At 44.4% G+C, this 11,421-nt stretch overlaps 1 protein-coding gene across 7 annotated transcripts in view; it reads left to right on the top strand.

Annotated features, from left to right (window-relative positions):
- The first annotated feature begins 204 nt into the window (after positions 1-204).
- Positions 205-11,421, top strand: part of LOC139263193 (serine/arginine-rich splicing factor 5-like) — a 68,273-nt gene continuing 57,056 nt past the window's right edge. Inside the window, exon 1 of one of the 7 annotated variants that reach the window (XM_070878902.1) lies at positions 205-391. The gene's annotated coding sequence lies outside the window, so the exon portion shown is untranslated. Of the gene's footprint in view, positions 392-7,585; positions 7,661-9,655; positions 9,784-11,421 lie in introns of those variants that run through there. The other 6 variants (XM_070878901.1, XM_070878906.1, XR_011593059.1 and 3 more) reach the window with 6 other exon arrangements.

The following is an 11,421-nucleotide window of genomic DNA, read 5'->3' as shown; positions in this document are numbered from 1 at the left end:
TTTCCAGCGGGGCGGAAGTCGGTCAAACTGGGAGCGGAAGTGGGGGGGTGGGCGGAGTGTCTGCCGCTGTCAGTCATCAGCGTGGCACTGATGACGTCATCACGCTGGCGCGTCACCACGTCTCTCCTCTTCACTTAAAGGGGCGAGCCGCTGCGAGCTCTGCGACTCTTTTAGTTAGGTCCACTGGGCCACCAGGGAGGGTTTTGGCCGGGCCCGGCCGAACCTGGGAGCACATTTGTCGGGTCGACAATAAAAAATAAGATGGCGGCCGCGGCAGTGCACCCTCCCCTTTAATGGTGGCCACGCCGCCATTTTGCACACAGCGGAAACACAGTGCACCGACAGAAAAAACTATCGGGGGCACCGAGTGGCAGCCGCAAGATTTTTCAAGGTAAATTTTGCTTCAGGGCTGGAGATCAGCGGTGTGCGCTTTGATGACGCACTTCTGAGGGTCCAGCAGCAGCAGAGTGGAAGTGGTGACTCCTGGAAAAACCACCGAGGTGAATTTTGCTAGCGGCGGCCATTCCACAAAAAATCGGCGGCCATCTGACACCGCCACACCGCTTTCCGGCAATAACAGGCCTTATCAGGAGGCTGCATTTCGGACCATTGTTATGTCTCCCACCATATTGGCTAACTGCATTTCAAAGTGTAAATTATCCTGATTATAAGAGCCAGTGTATTAAAAAGTTTAAACTGTCCTACATTCATACCTACTTTAGAGCTGTTTAAAAGCAGAAAACACTGGAAGCACTCAGCAGGTCAGGCAGCAGCTGTGGAGAGAACAGACAACAGGTTTTGGAGATGGATCCTTCAGATTTCCAACATTTGCAGTATTTTGATTTCTGTTCACATTGGAGCTGTTCAACTGTTTTAACTTACCTCTGTGTCCTGCTGCAGCCCTTGAGAAAATGAAATGAGGGCTAGGGGAAATCCACAGTTGAAATCATATAGGAAGACTGCGATAGGAATCGGGTGTGGTAGAATAAGTTTGCCTATGATCATAGAATAATCGATATTTACAACACACAAGGAGGCCATTCGGCCCATCATGTCTGTGCCAGCTGGCAAAGAGCTATCCAGCTAATCCCACTTTCCAGCTCTTGGTCCGTAGCCTTGTAGGTTGCAGCACTTCAAGTACATCATCATTGGCAGTCCCTCGGAATCGAGGAAGACTTGCTTCCACTCCTGAAGTGAGTTCTTTGGTGGCTGAACAGTCCAATACAAGAGCCACAGACTCTGTCACAGGTGGGACAGATAGTCGTTGAGGGTAAGGGAGGGTGGTACTGGTTTGCCACACGCTCTTTCCGCTGCCTGCGCTTGATTTCTGCATGCTCTCAGCATTGAGACTCGAGGTGCTCAGCGCCCTCTCAGATGCACTTCCTCCACTTAGGGCGGTCTTGAGCCAGGGACTCCCAGGTGTCAGTGGGGATGTTGCACTTTAGCAGGAAGGCTTTGAGGGTGTCCTTGTAGCGTTTCCACTGCCCACCTTTGGCTCGTTTGCCGTGAAGGAGCTCCGAGTAGAGCACTTGCTTTGGGAGTCTCGTGTGTGGCATGCGGACTGTGGCCTGCCCAGCGGAGCTGATCGAGTGTGGTCAGTGCTTCAATGCTGGGGATGTTAGCCTGAATGAGGACACTGATGTTGGTGCACGTGTCCTCCCAGGGGATTTGTAAGATCTTGCGGAGACATCGTTGGTGATGTTTCTCCAGAAACATGAGATGTCTACTGTACATGGTCCATGTCTCTGAGCCATACAGGAGGGCAGTATTACTACAGCCCTGCAGACCATGAGCTTGGTGGCAGTTTTGAGGGCCTGGTCTTCAAACACTCTTTTCCTCAGGCGACCGAAGGCTGCACTGGCGCACAGGAGGCGGTGTTGGATCTCGTTGTCGATGCCTGCTCTTGTTGATAGGAGGCTCCCGAGATATGGGAAGTGGTCCACGGTGTCCATGGATCTTGATGACTGGGGGCCAATGCTGTGCAGTGAGGACAGGCTGGTGGAGGACCTTTGTCTTACGGATGTTTAGCGTAAGGCCCATGCTTTCGTACACCTCAGTAAATACGTTGACTATGTCCTGTAGTGCAGCCTCTGTATGTGCGCAGACGCAGGCATCGTCCGCATACTGTAGCTCGATGACAGAGGTTGGGGTGGTCTTGGATCTGGCCTGGAGACAGCGCAGATTGAACATGTTCCCATTGGTTCTGTAGTTTAGTTCCAGTCCAGCGGGGAGCTTGTTGACTGTGAGGTGGAGCATGGCAGCGAGAAAGATTGAGAAGAAGTTTGGGACAATGACGCAGCTCTGTTTGACCCCGGTCCAGACGTGGATTGGATCTGTGATGGATCCATTGATAAGGATCACGGCCTGCATGTCGTCGTGGAGCAGACGTGATTATGGTTTCTGCCTCTACCAGTCTTTTAGGCAGTGAGTTCCAGACTCCCACCACCTTCTGGGTGAAAAAAGTTCTCCTCAACTCCCCTCTAATCCTTCTATCAATTACTTAATATCTATGCCCCCTGGTTATTGACTCCACTGCTAAAGGAAATCGGTCTTTCCTATCCACTCTATCTAAGCCCCTCATAATTTTATACACTTCTATTAAGTCTCCCCTCAGCCTCCTCTATTCAAACAATCCCAGCCTATCCAATCTTTCCTCATAGCTAAACTTCTCCAGTCCTAGCAGCATGCTCATAATCTCCTCTCTACCTTCTGTAATTCAATCGCATCTTTCCTGTAATGCGATGACCAGAACTATGCGCAGTACTCTAGCTGTGACCTAACTAGTATTTTGTACAATTCAAGCATAACCTCCCAGCTCTTATATTCTATGCCTCGGCTAATAAAGGAAAGTATCCCGTATGCCTTCTTATCCACCTTATCTACATGTCCTGCTATCTTCAGGAATCTGTGGACATGCATAAGAACATAATAAATAGGAACAGGAGTAGGCCATACGGCCCCTTGAGCCTGCTCCGCCATTCAATAAGATCATGGCTGATCTGATCCTGGACTCAGCTCCTCTTCCCCGCCCGCTCCCCATAACCTCTTATCTCCTTATCGTTTAAGAAACTGTCCATTTCTGTCTTAAATTTATTCAATGTCCCAGCTTCCACAGCTCTCTGAGGCAGCGAATTCCACAGATTTACAACCCTCTAAGAGAAGAAATTTCTCCTCATCTTTGTTTTAAATGGGCGGCCCCTTATTCTAAGATCATGCTCTCTAGTTCTAGTCTCCCCCATCAGTGGAAACATCCTCTCTGCATCCACCTTGTCAAGCCCCCTCATAATCTTATACATTTCGATAAGGTCACATTCTTCTGAATTCCAATGAGTAGAAGCCCAATCCACTCAACCGTTCCTCATAAGTCAACCCCCTCATCCCCGGAATCTACCTAGTGAACCTTCTCTGAATTGCCTCTAAAGCAAGTATATCCTTTCATAAATATGGAAACCAAAACTGCATGCAGTATTCCAGATGTGGCCTCACCAATACCTTATATAGCTGTAGCAAGACTTCCCTGCTTTTATACTGCATCCCCTTTGCAATAAAGGCAAAGATATCATTGGCCTTCCTGATCACTTGCTGTACCTGCATACTATCCTTTTGTGTTTCATGCACAAGTACCCCCAGGTCCCGGTGTACTGCGGCACTTTGCAATCTTTCTCCATTTAAATAATAACTTGCTCTTTGATTTTTTTTCTGCCAAAGTGCATGACCTCACACTTTCCGACATTATACTCCATCTGCCAAATTTTTGCCCACTCACTTAGTCTGCCTATGTCCTTTTGCAAATTTTTTGTATCCTCCTCACACATTGCTTTTCCTCCCATCTTTGTATCGTCAGCAAACTTGGCTACGTTACACTCAGTCCCTTCTTCCAAGAGGATAGGAAAATTATGGTCAGAGCTCTGCTATTTCCTCTTTTTCTTCTCTTAACAGCCTGGGATACATTTTATCCGGGCCTGGGGACTTATCCATTTTCAAAGCTGCTACCCCTTAATTCTTCCTCTCTCACTATGTTTATTTTATCTAAGATTTCACAGTCCTTCTCCCCGATTGCAATGTCTGTATTGCCCCTCTCTTTTGCGAAAACAAACGCAGAGTATTCATTAAGAACCATATCCACGTCTTCCGCCTCCACACACAGATTACCTTTGTGGTCTCCAATAGGCACTAATCCTTCTTTAGTTATCTTGCTTTTAATGTATTTATAAAACATCTCTGGGTTTTCCTTGATTTTACTTGCCAACATTTTTTCATGCTATCTCTTTGCTTTCCTAATTTCCTTTTTAATTTCACCCCTGCACTTTCAACACCCCTCTCGAGTTTCTGCGGTATTTAGCTCTCGGTATTTGTAATAAGCCTGCTATTTTTTCTTTATCCTATCCAGTATGTCCCTTGACATCCAGGGGATTCTAGATTTGTTAGTCCCACCCTTTTTCTTAAAGGGAACATACTTGTTCTGAGCCCTCAGGATCTCCTCCTTGAATGCTCTGTTTCCAGTCCACTTATGGCTAAGTCACCTCTCAGCTTATCAAAATTGTCTTTTCCCCAATTGAGAACTTTTATTCCTGGTCTATCTTTGCCCTTTTCCATAACTACCCTAAATCTAACTAAATTATGATCACTGGCACCAAAGTGCTCACTCACTGATACCCCTTCCACCTGCCAAATTTCATTCTCTAAAACTAAGTCCACAAACGCCCCCCTCCCTCGTTGGGCTGGTTACCTACTGGTCTTCCTCGATTTCGAGGGACTTTCTATGATGATGATGACATAGTGGCTAAAAATGTACTCCTGAATGCATTTTAGGAATTCTGCACCCTCTATGCCTTTCACACTAATTTTATCCCAGTTAATATTCGGGCAGTTGAAATCCCCTACTAGTACTGCCCTATAGTTTTTGCACTTCTCAGAAATTTGCCAACACATTTGCTCTTCTAGCTCCCTCTGACTATTTGCGGGTCTATAGTACACTCCCAGCAGTGTGATAGTCTCTTTTTTGTTCTTTTTTATTCGACGCATATGGCCTCATTTGATGATCTTTCCAACATATCATCCCTCAACACAGCTTTAATTGTTTCTTTAATCAATTACTGCAACACCCCCTCCCTTTTTACCCCCTCTCTATCCTGTCTGAAAACTCTGTAACTAGGAATGTTGAGCTGCCATACCTGCCCTTCTTTCAGCCGTGCCTCAGTAATAGCTATATCATACTCCCACGTGTCTTTCTGTGCTCTCAGCTCATCTGCCTTATTCCCTATACTCCTTGAACTGAAGTATATACCATTTAGCACTGCCAATCTTCCTTGTTGTCTATTTTCTAGCATTTGTTTTCTCAGTCTTCCAAATTCACTTTCTACTTTTTTGCTTTCCAATTCCAGCTATGCATCAATCCCTACTGGGAGGTTCCTATCCTTCTGCCTAGTTTAAACTCTCGCCAACAGTACTAGTCTGTTAAATAGAGGCATGGCAGGGCAGCTCAGTCCCACGGAGTGCACATCCTGTGCCATGTGGGAAGCCCAGACGACCGCATGTGCAGGAAAGTGTTATCATCTAAAGCAACTCAAGCTCTGGGTTTTGGAGCTTGAGCGGCAGCTGGAGTCACTGCGGTGTATCCACGTGGCTGAGAACTTCGTGGATAGCACATTTGCACTCCAAGGTCTCTCTGTTCCTCTACACTGCTCAGTATCCTACCATTTATTGTGTATTTCCTTGTCTTGTTAGCCATCCCAAATGCATTATCTCACACTTCTTTGGTTCAGAATTAGAAGTGTGTGATAATACCTGCTGTACATAAGACTTTCAATATATTGTAGATAGATTATGGGGTTCTCAGCTGACATTAATTGAATGAGTATTGTTCAGAAAGGACTTTCTCTTTAGTTCATTTCACAGAACTGTAACTGAACCTGATGCCTCAGGGATTGAAATCTAGCATGTGTTCCTCAATGCCCTCATACATTGCATCATACTACCCTCCATCTGATTTTTGGAAGGCTGCCCCTATTTTTGGTGTGACTTTTTTTGATAAAATTGCTGTATCGTTTGGATCTATTCCCACCATTTTTTTTTGACATTTGATGCTTTGATCACTGATATGAAGAAGGTACAGACTCGGTGATTGAAAACCTAGTGAAAATTATCTAAAAAATATCTACACTTTCATGTTTTTTCCATAATCACCCCAATTCCTTCTGAAGGTTGTGTGCGATGAGGGTATGTAGTCTGAAAGAAGATGTTGATTGTAATCATCCATAAAAGAATGGATAGATGGAAAGAATATGCATTTACACAGTGCCTTTCATGACCTTAGGATGTCCCAAAGTGTTTCACAGCTAATGAAGTACTTCTTAAATGTATTTACTGTTATAATTTAAGTAGAAGTGGCAGCCAAGGTCCCACAAAAAGCAATGAGATAAATGACCAGACAATCTGTTTTTGAGGTTGTTGGAGAGATAAATATTGTTCAGTACACCAGGAGAACTCACCACTCTTCTTCAAATAATGCCATAGGATTTTTAACATATACCTGAGAAGCATTGGTTTAATGTCTTATTCATAAGTACCTCTGACAATGCAGCACTTTCTCCATACTGCACTCATGTTTGCCTAGATTATGTGCTCAAGTTTCTGGAGTGGTGGGGCTTGAACCCATGACCTTTTGACTCGGATGAGATAGCTGCCACTGAGTCAAGGCTGACACCTGATGGATTGCACGATGATTGGAGGAGGTCATTGATACAAATAATCAACAGAGTGTGAAGGAGACAAAGCACTTGGGAACCTTTGAGTTGTAATGGTTAGTCCCTAAGTCTCGATCAATTCCATGTCTTTTGATAGCTTTCTGTTAGTTCTTCAATGACACAGTTTTTTCAGGATTTTATAGAAGTCTAACCAACAGCAATCATCTCTTACCTTGTTAACATTTCGGGTTGATGACCTTTCGAAAGGTCATCGACTTGAAACATTGGCCCTGAAATTCCGACGTCCTGGGTCCGTACGAAGTTTCTACAGACCCGGGAAGGCATCGGAAAAGCCGGTTTTCAGCGTGCAATGCGCATGCGCTGAAAACCGGCATTTCCGACCTATCAAGTTTCTGGCTTGACAGATCCTCCATATCTCAGGAGCGAGGACACTTGCAGGGCAAGATTTCCGATATTTACGAATATCTTGCCCTGCAATTGTACTTTAAAATCTTGCGCCTGAGACAGCAGGCATATAGCCTACTTTTACAGGTGTAAGAGTTTAAAAACATAGAAAAAACATGATGAAAATAAAAAAATTTTAAATACATTTATGTTAAAACCCTGCCCACTCAGATAATTTTATTTTAAACCCTAACCCTAATTTTTTTTTAAATCGGGAATTTTTTTAATTTAAAAAACATGTGTAACATTTTTAATTTCTATTAGTTTATTGTGTGAGGTGTTTTTTAAATGTTTTGTATAGTGTTTGTGCATTTTGGGGTTTTTCTCATTCATAGTATAGGAGATTCGTAACTTACGAATGTCCTATTACGATGAATGAGAAAATACTTACCTGTGATTGGGTGTCCAGGCACACGTGACTCCTGCAGACGTCCTGACGTGCACGCGCTGCACGTCGTTGGGAGAGGAGGCCTGTGAATCGGAAGTCCCAATGTGCGCAGCAGCTCCAGGTAAGTGCGCAGTTTATTTCTATTTTTTCAGGATTTACCCGTGGGAAGCCCTCCTCGGAATTTCAGGGCCAATAACTCTTTCTCTCTCCACAGATGCTGCCTGACCTGCTGAGTGTTTCCAGCATCTGCAGTATTTTGCTTTCATCTCTTATCTTTGGTAACTTAACCTTTAGTTATTTATCCTCTATTGGCAATCAAAATATTTTCTTAATGGTGAGCGACTAGGAGCTGTGTGGGAGCAAAGATACTGCACTGGTAAAAAAAAGTTATATAAAGGGTTAATGGAATGTTAGCCTTTATCTCATGGGGGTTGGAATTCAAAAGTGAGAAAGGATGGACAGCACCTCCTCATAGCTGGTAACAGAGCACTATGAGTGAAGCACTGGGTGAAAGTGGTTTAATTTCCCTCTTTCCAGATTGTGCATGGGCTGGAAAGAAATAGGAGAGGGGAAAGGAGAGAATGTATTTTTAAAACTTATTCCCCCCAAAAGTAGCAACATTCAAAAAAAGCGGCATTGCCACCCAAATGGTCTTTGTGATACCAACAGCCTTATTTTAAAAATAGAACTATATTTTTCCACTTATTTTTGTGTCTTTTAATGCAGAAACATTACTTATTAGGGGTTTCAATTTAAAATTTTTACCAGCCGCTAAATAAAATCAGAAATTGAAGCTTGAAACCTTGATTGTAACCCATTCCTGCCCTCGCCATCTTTGGTTTCGGGCTTGTAATTTAAATATATATATATTATAAGCAGTATGATCAATCTTTGGCCCCCTCCTATTTCTCATCTACATGTTGCCTCTTGGTGATATCATCCGGAAACACAGCGTCAGTTTCCACATGTACGCTGATAATACCCAGCTCTACCTCACTATCACTTCTCTCAATCCCTCCTCGGTCCCGAAATTGTCAGGCTGCTTGTCCGACATCTAGTTCTAGATCAGCAGAAATTTTCTACAATTGAATATTGGGAAGACTTGAAGCCATTGTTTTCGGTCCCGACACAAACTCCGTTCCCTAGCCATTGACTCCATTCCTCTCCCCAACTGCTGTCTCAGGCTGAAATGAGCTTTGGACTACATATCCGCAACATAACTAACACCCATTTCCATCTCTTTAACATCGCTCATCCCCGCCCTTGCCTCAGCTCATCTGTTGCTGAAGCCCTCATCCATGCCTTTGTTACCTCTAGACTTGACTATTCCAATGCACTCCTGGCTGGCCTCCCACATTCTACCCTGTGTAAAATAGAAGTGATCCAAAACTTAGCTGCCTGTTTCCTAACTCGCACCAAGTCCTACCCACCCTTGTGCTCGCTGACCTACATTGGCTCCCATTAACCAACGCCTCGATTTCAAAATTCTCATCCTTATTTTCAAATCCCTCCATGGCCATTCCCCTCCCTATCTCTGTATTCTCCTCCAGCCCCACAACTCCCTCAGGATGTCCCTCTAATTCTGCCCTCTTGAGCAACCCTGATTTCAATCACTCAATCATTGGTGGCTGTGCCTTCTGTGGCCTTGGCCCAAGCTCTGGAATTCCCTGCCTAAATCTCTCCGCCTCTGTGCCTTCTTCAAGACGCTCCTTAAAACCTACATCTTTGACTGGTCACCTGCCCTAATTTCTCCTTTTGCGGCTTGGTGTCAATTTTTTTAAAAATTCTCATAATACCCCTGTGAAGCGCCTTGGGACGTTTCACTACGTTAAAGACGCTATATCAATACAAGTTGTTGCTATGATGGGCAGTGATGAATTGAACCCGCAATAACCATACCCATTCCTGTCCTCACCATGTTTGGTTTTGGGATGTAATTAAAAATATATATATATATATATATTATAAGCAGTATGATGGGCAGTGATGAGTTGCATCCGCAGTAACTGCAAGTTTAGTCAGGGCGGTGCGGGACATGAGGCAAGCCGCTGCGGTGAGGCTCGAACGGCTGCTCCTCCCAGTCTGAAGGGGGCAGTGCGAGCGGGCGGTGTGGGCGAGGAGGTGGTGGGACACTCTTTCGCCTCACACGGTATCTCGCCTGTGCTTGAGGAGGTGGCGGCCATTGTTAGTCGTCAGCAGCTGAAAGGTTTGAGAGAGGTTGAGGGAGAGAAAGAGGAAAAGGAAGTAAGTGTGCGGCGGACTGACTGAGCGAGCGAGCGAGCGGAGGGCGGGGGCCTGGAGATGTGCGGGTCCCTCACGGGGAAGGCAGGCTACTGCTTCTGCTTTCCAAGGCCGATTGCCGTGTGAGGGAGCCGGAGCTCCCGCTCCCCCGGCCCCAATATCTCCAACACCCTTCATGTCGGTGTATTCGACCATCCATTAAAGGTTGTGACCGAAATTCGGCCGTGTCTCCCCCCCCCCCCCCCCCCCAGCGGGCGATCGGACCCCCGCCCCCTTCCCTCAAATAAACACTGGGCATGTTGACAGAAGTCATTTTAACTAGAAAGTGAAATGGGAGCCACAGGACATGTTTCATTGACTTACTGGAACTGGTTAACTTGGTGGGGGTTGGAGGGTGTAACAGGAAAAGCTCCACGCACAAGAATTGTTTTGTTGCTTTATTCAGATTTATTACAAATCAAAAAATAAAATGTTGCTTTTTAAAAACAAAATACTGCAGGGTTTAAAAGGTCGCCTGGCGATTGCCTGGTTGTTTATGTCGAAATTATTTATGTTGTCATGGTCAGCCTGAACGGAATTTTCTTTTTCAAAAAGTAATGATTTAGAAATGTCGGTGGTGAATATGTGTCTTTCCTGAGGTGGGAGTAGAAGGAGGGATTGTCAATAATGTGTGTTCAAAATACTTCTTGAGAAGGGCGTGGGTTTGTATATGTTTCATCAAAAGTAAATGACGAAAATATGTTGTTTCGTGCATTTAATTAGAAGAGATTTTTTAAACTGATGGTTTGAATTTATCATCGTCTCATTACGACGATATGGCTCATTTTCCGGTCAGTTCTTGTAGTTTTGTCGGTCGTCGTGTTGATTTTAAGAACTTAAGTATTCAAATACGGTACTAAAAATTATGCCCATTAAAGTACTGTGTTCAAATACAGTGTTGAAAACTAGGGACTACCCATGTCACTTACAGTTCCAAAGTAGTTGCAGCATTTTAAGATTTGCAATTCTCTTCTCTCTCCAAGTTAAAACAAATCCCAACCATTGCAAAAACTGCCCTGAAAAAGTATCCGTTTTAATCCATGGTCATTTGTAGGAGCTGCTCGCTCTCTCCGTGCCATCCCCTTTCACTTACTCATGTGGTTTGTTCAATATTTTACTGTATTTTGCAGCATTCATGTATAGCAGGTGGCCTTTCTCGTTCCAATAAAATACAAAGAAATCCAAACATGGCAACAATTTTTAACTTTTATCAGTAAGCCTTGAAGTCTGCTGAGAAAGTTGACATATTGAAGGTTTTTTACCCACATTTTTTGGCAGCTGTCTAATCTTTGCTGAAATCTGATTCTTACAGGGGTACATATCCATGGGTACTGACTGGCAGTCTTCTGGTACCACATTCAATTGCCCATTCTCCATTTGAATCTATGTAAGGAGGCTATTTTACCATGGGGGACATTACAACCAAGCTTAATTCTGCCCCCACTTGATTACAGTTCACTGATTTCTCCCTTGTGTTCTCCTTTTTAAAGTCTACTACAATAACACAGGTCCCAAGCTGCCTTTTGATATCTTGTCCAAATATGTGAATCTAGTTTGTGAATTCAGTAGGCTATTTGAGGGGGTATTTCAGCTGAACTCAAT

This window comes from Pristiophorus japonicus, chromosome 4 (genome assembly GCF_044704955.1).
Source record: "Pristiophorus japonicus isolate sPriJap1 chromosome 4, sPriJap1.hap1, whole genome shotgun sequence".
Classification (NCBI taxonomy): Eukaryota; Metazoa; Chordata; class Chondrichthyes; family Pristiophoridae; genus Pristiophorus; species Pristiophorus japonicus.
The sequence above is the reverse complement of the archived record's forward strand: the minus strand, read 5'-3'. Positions and strand labels throughout refer to the sequence as shown.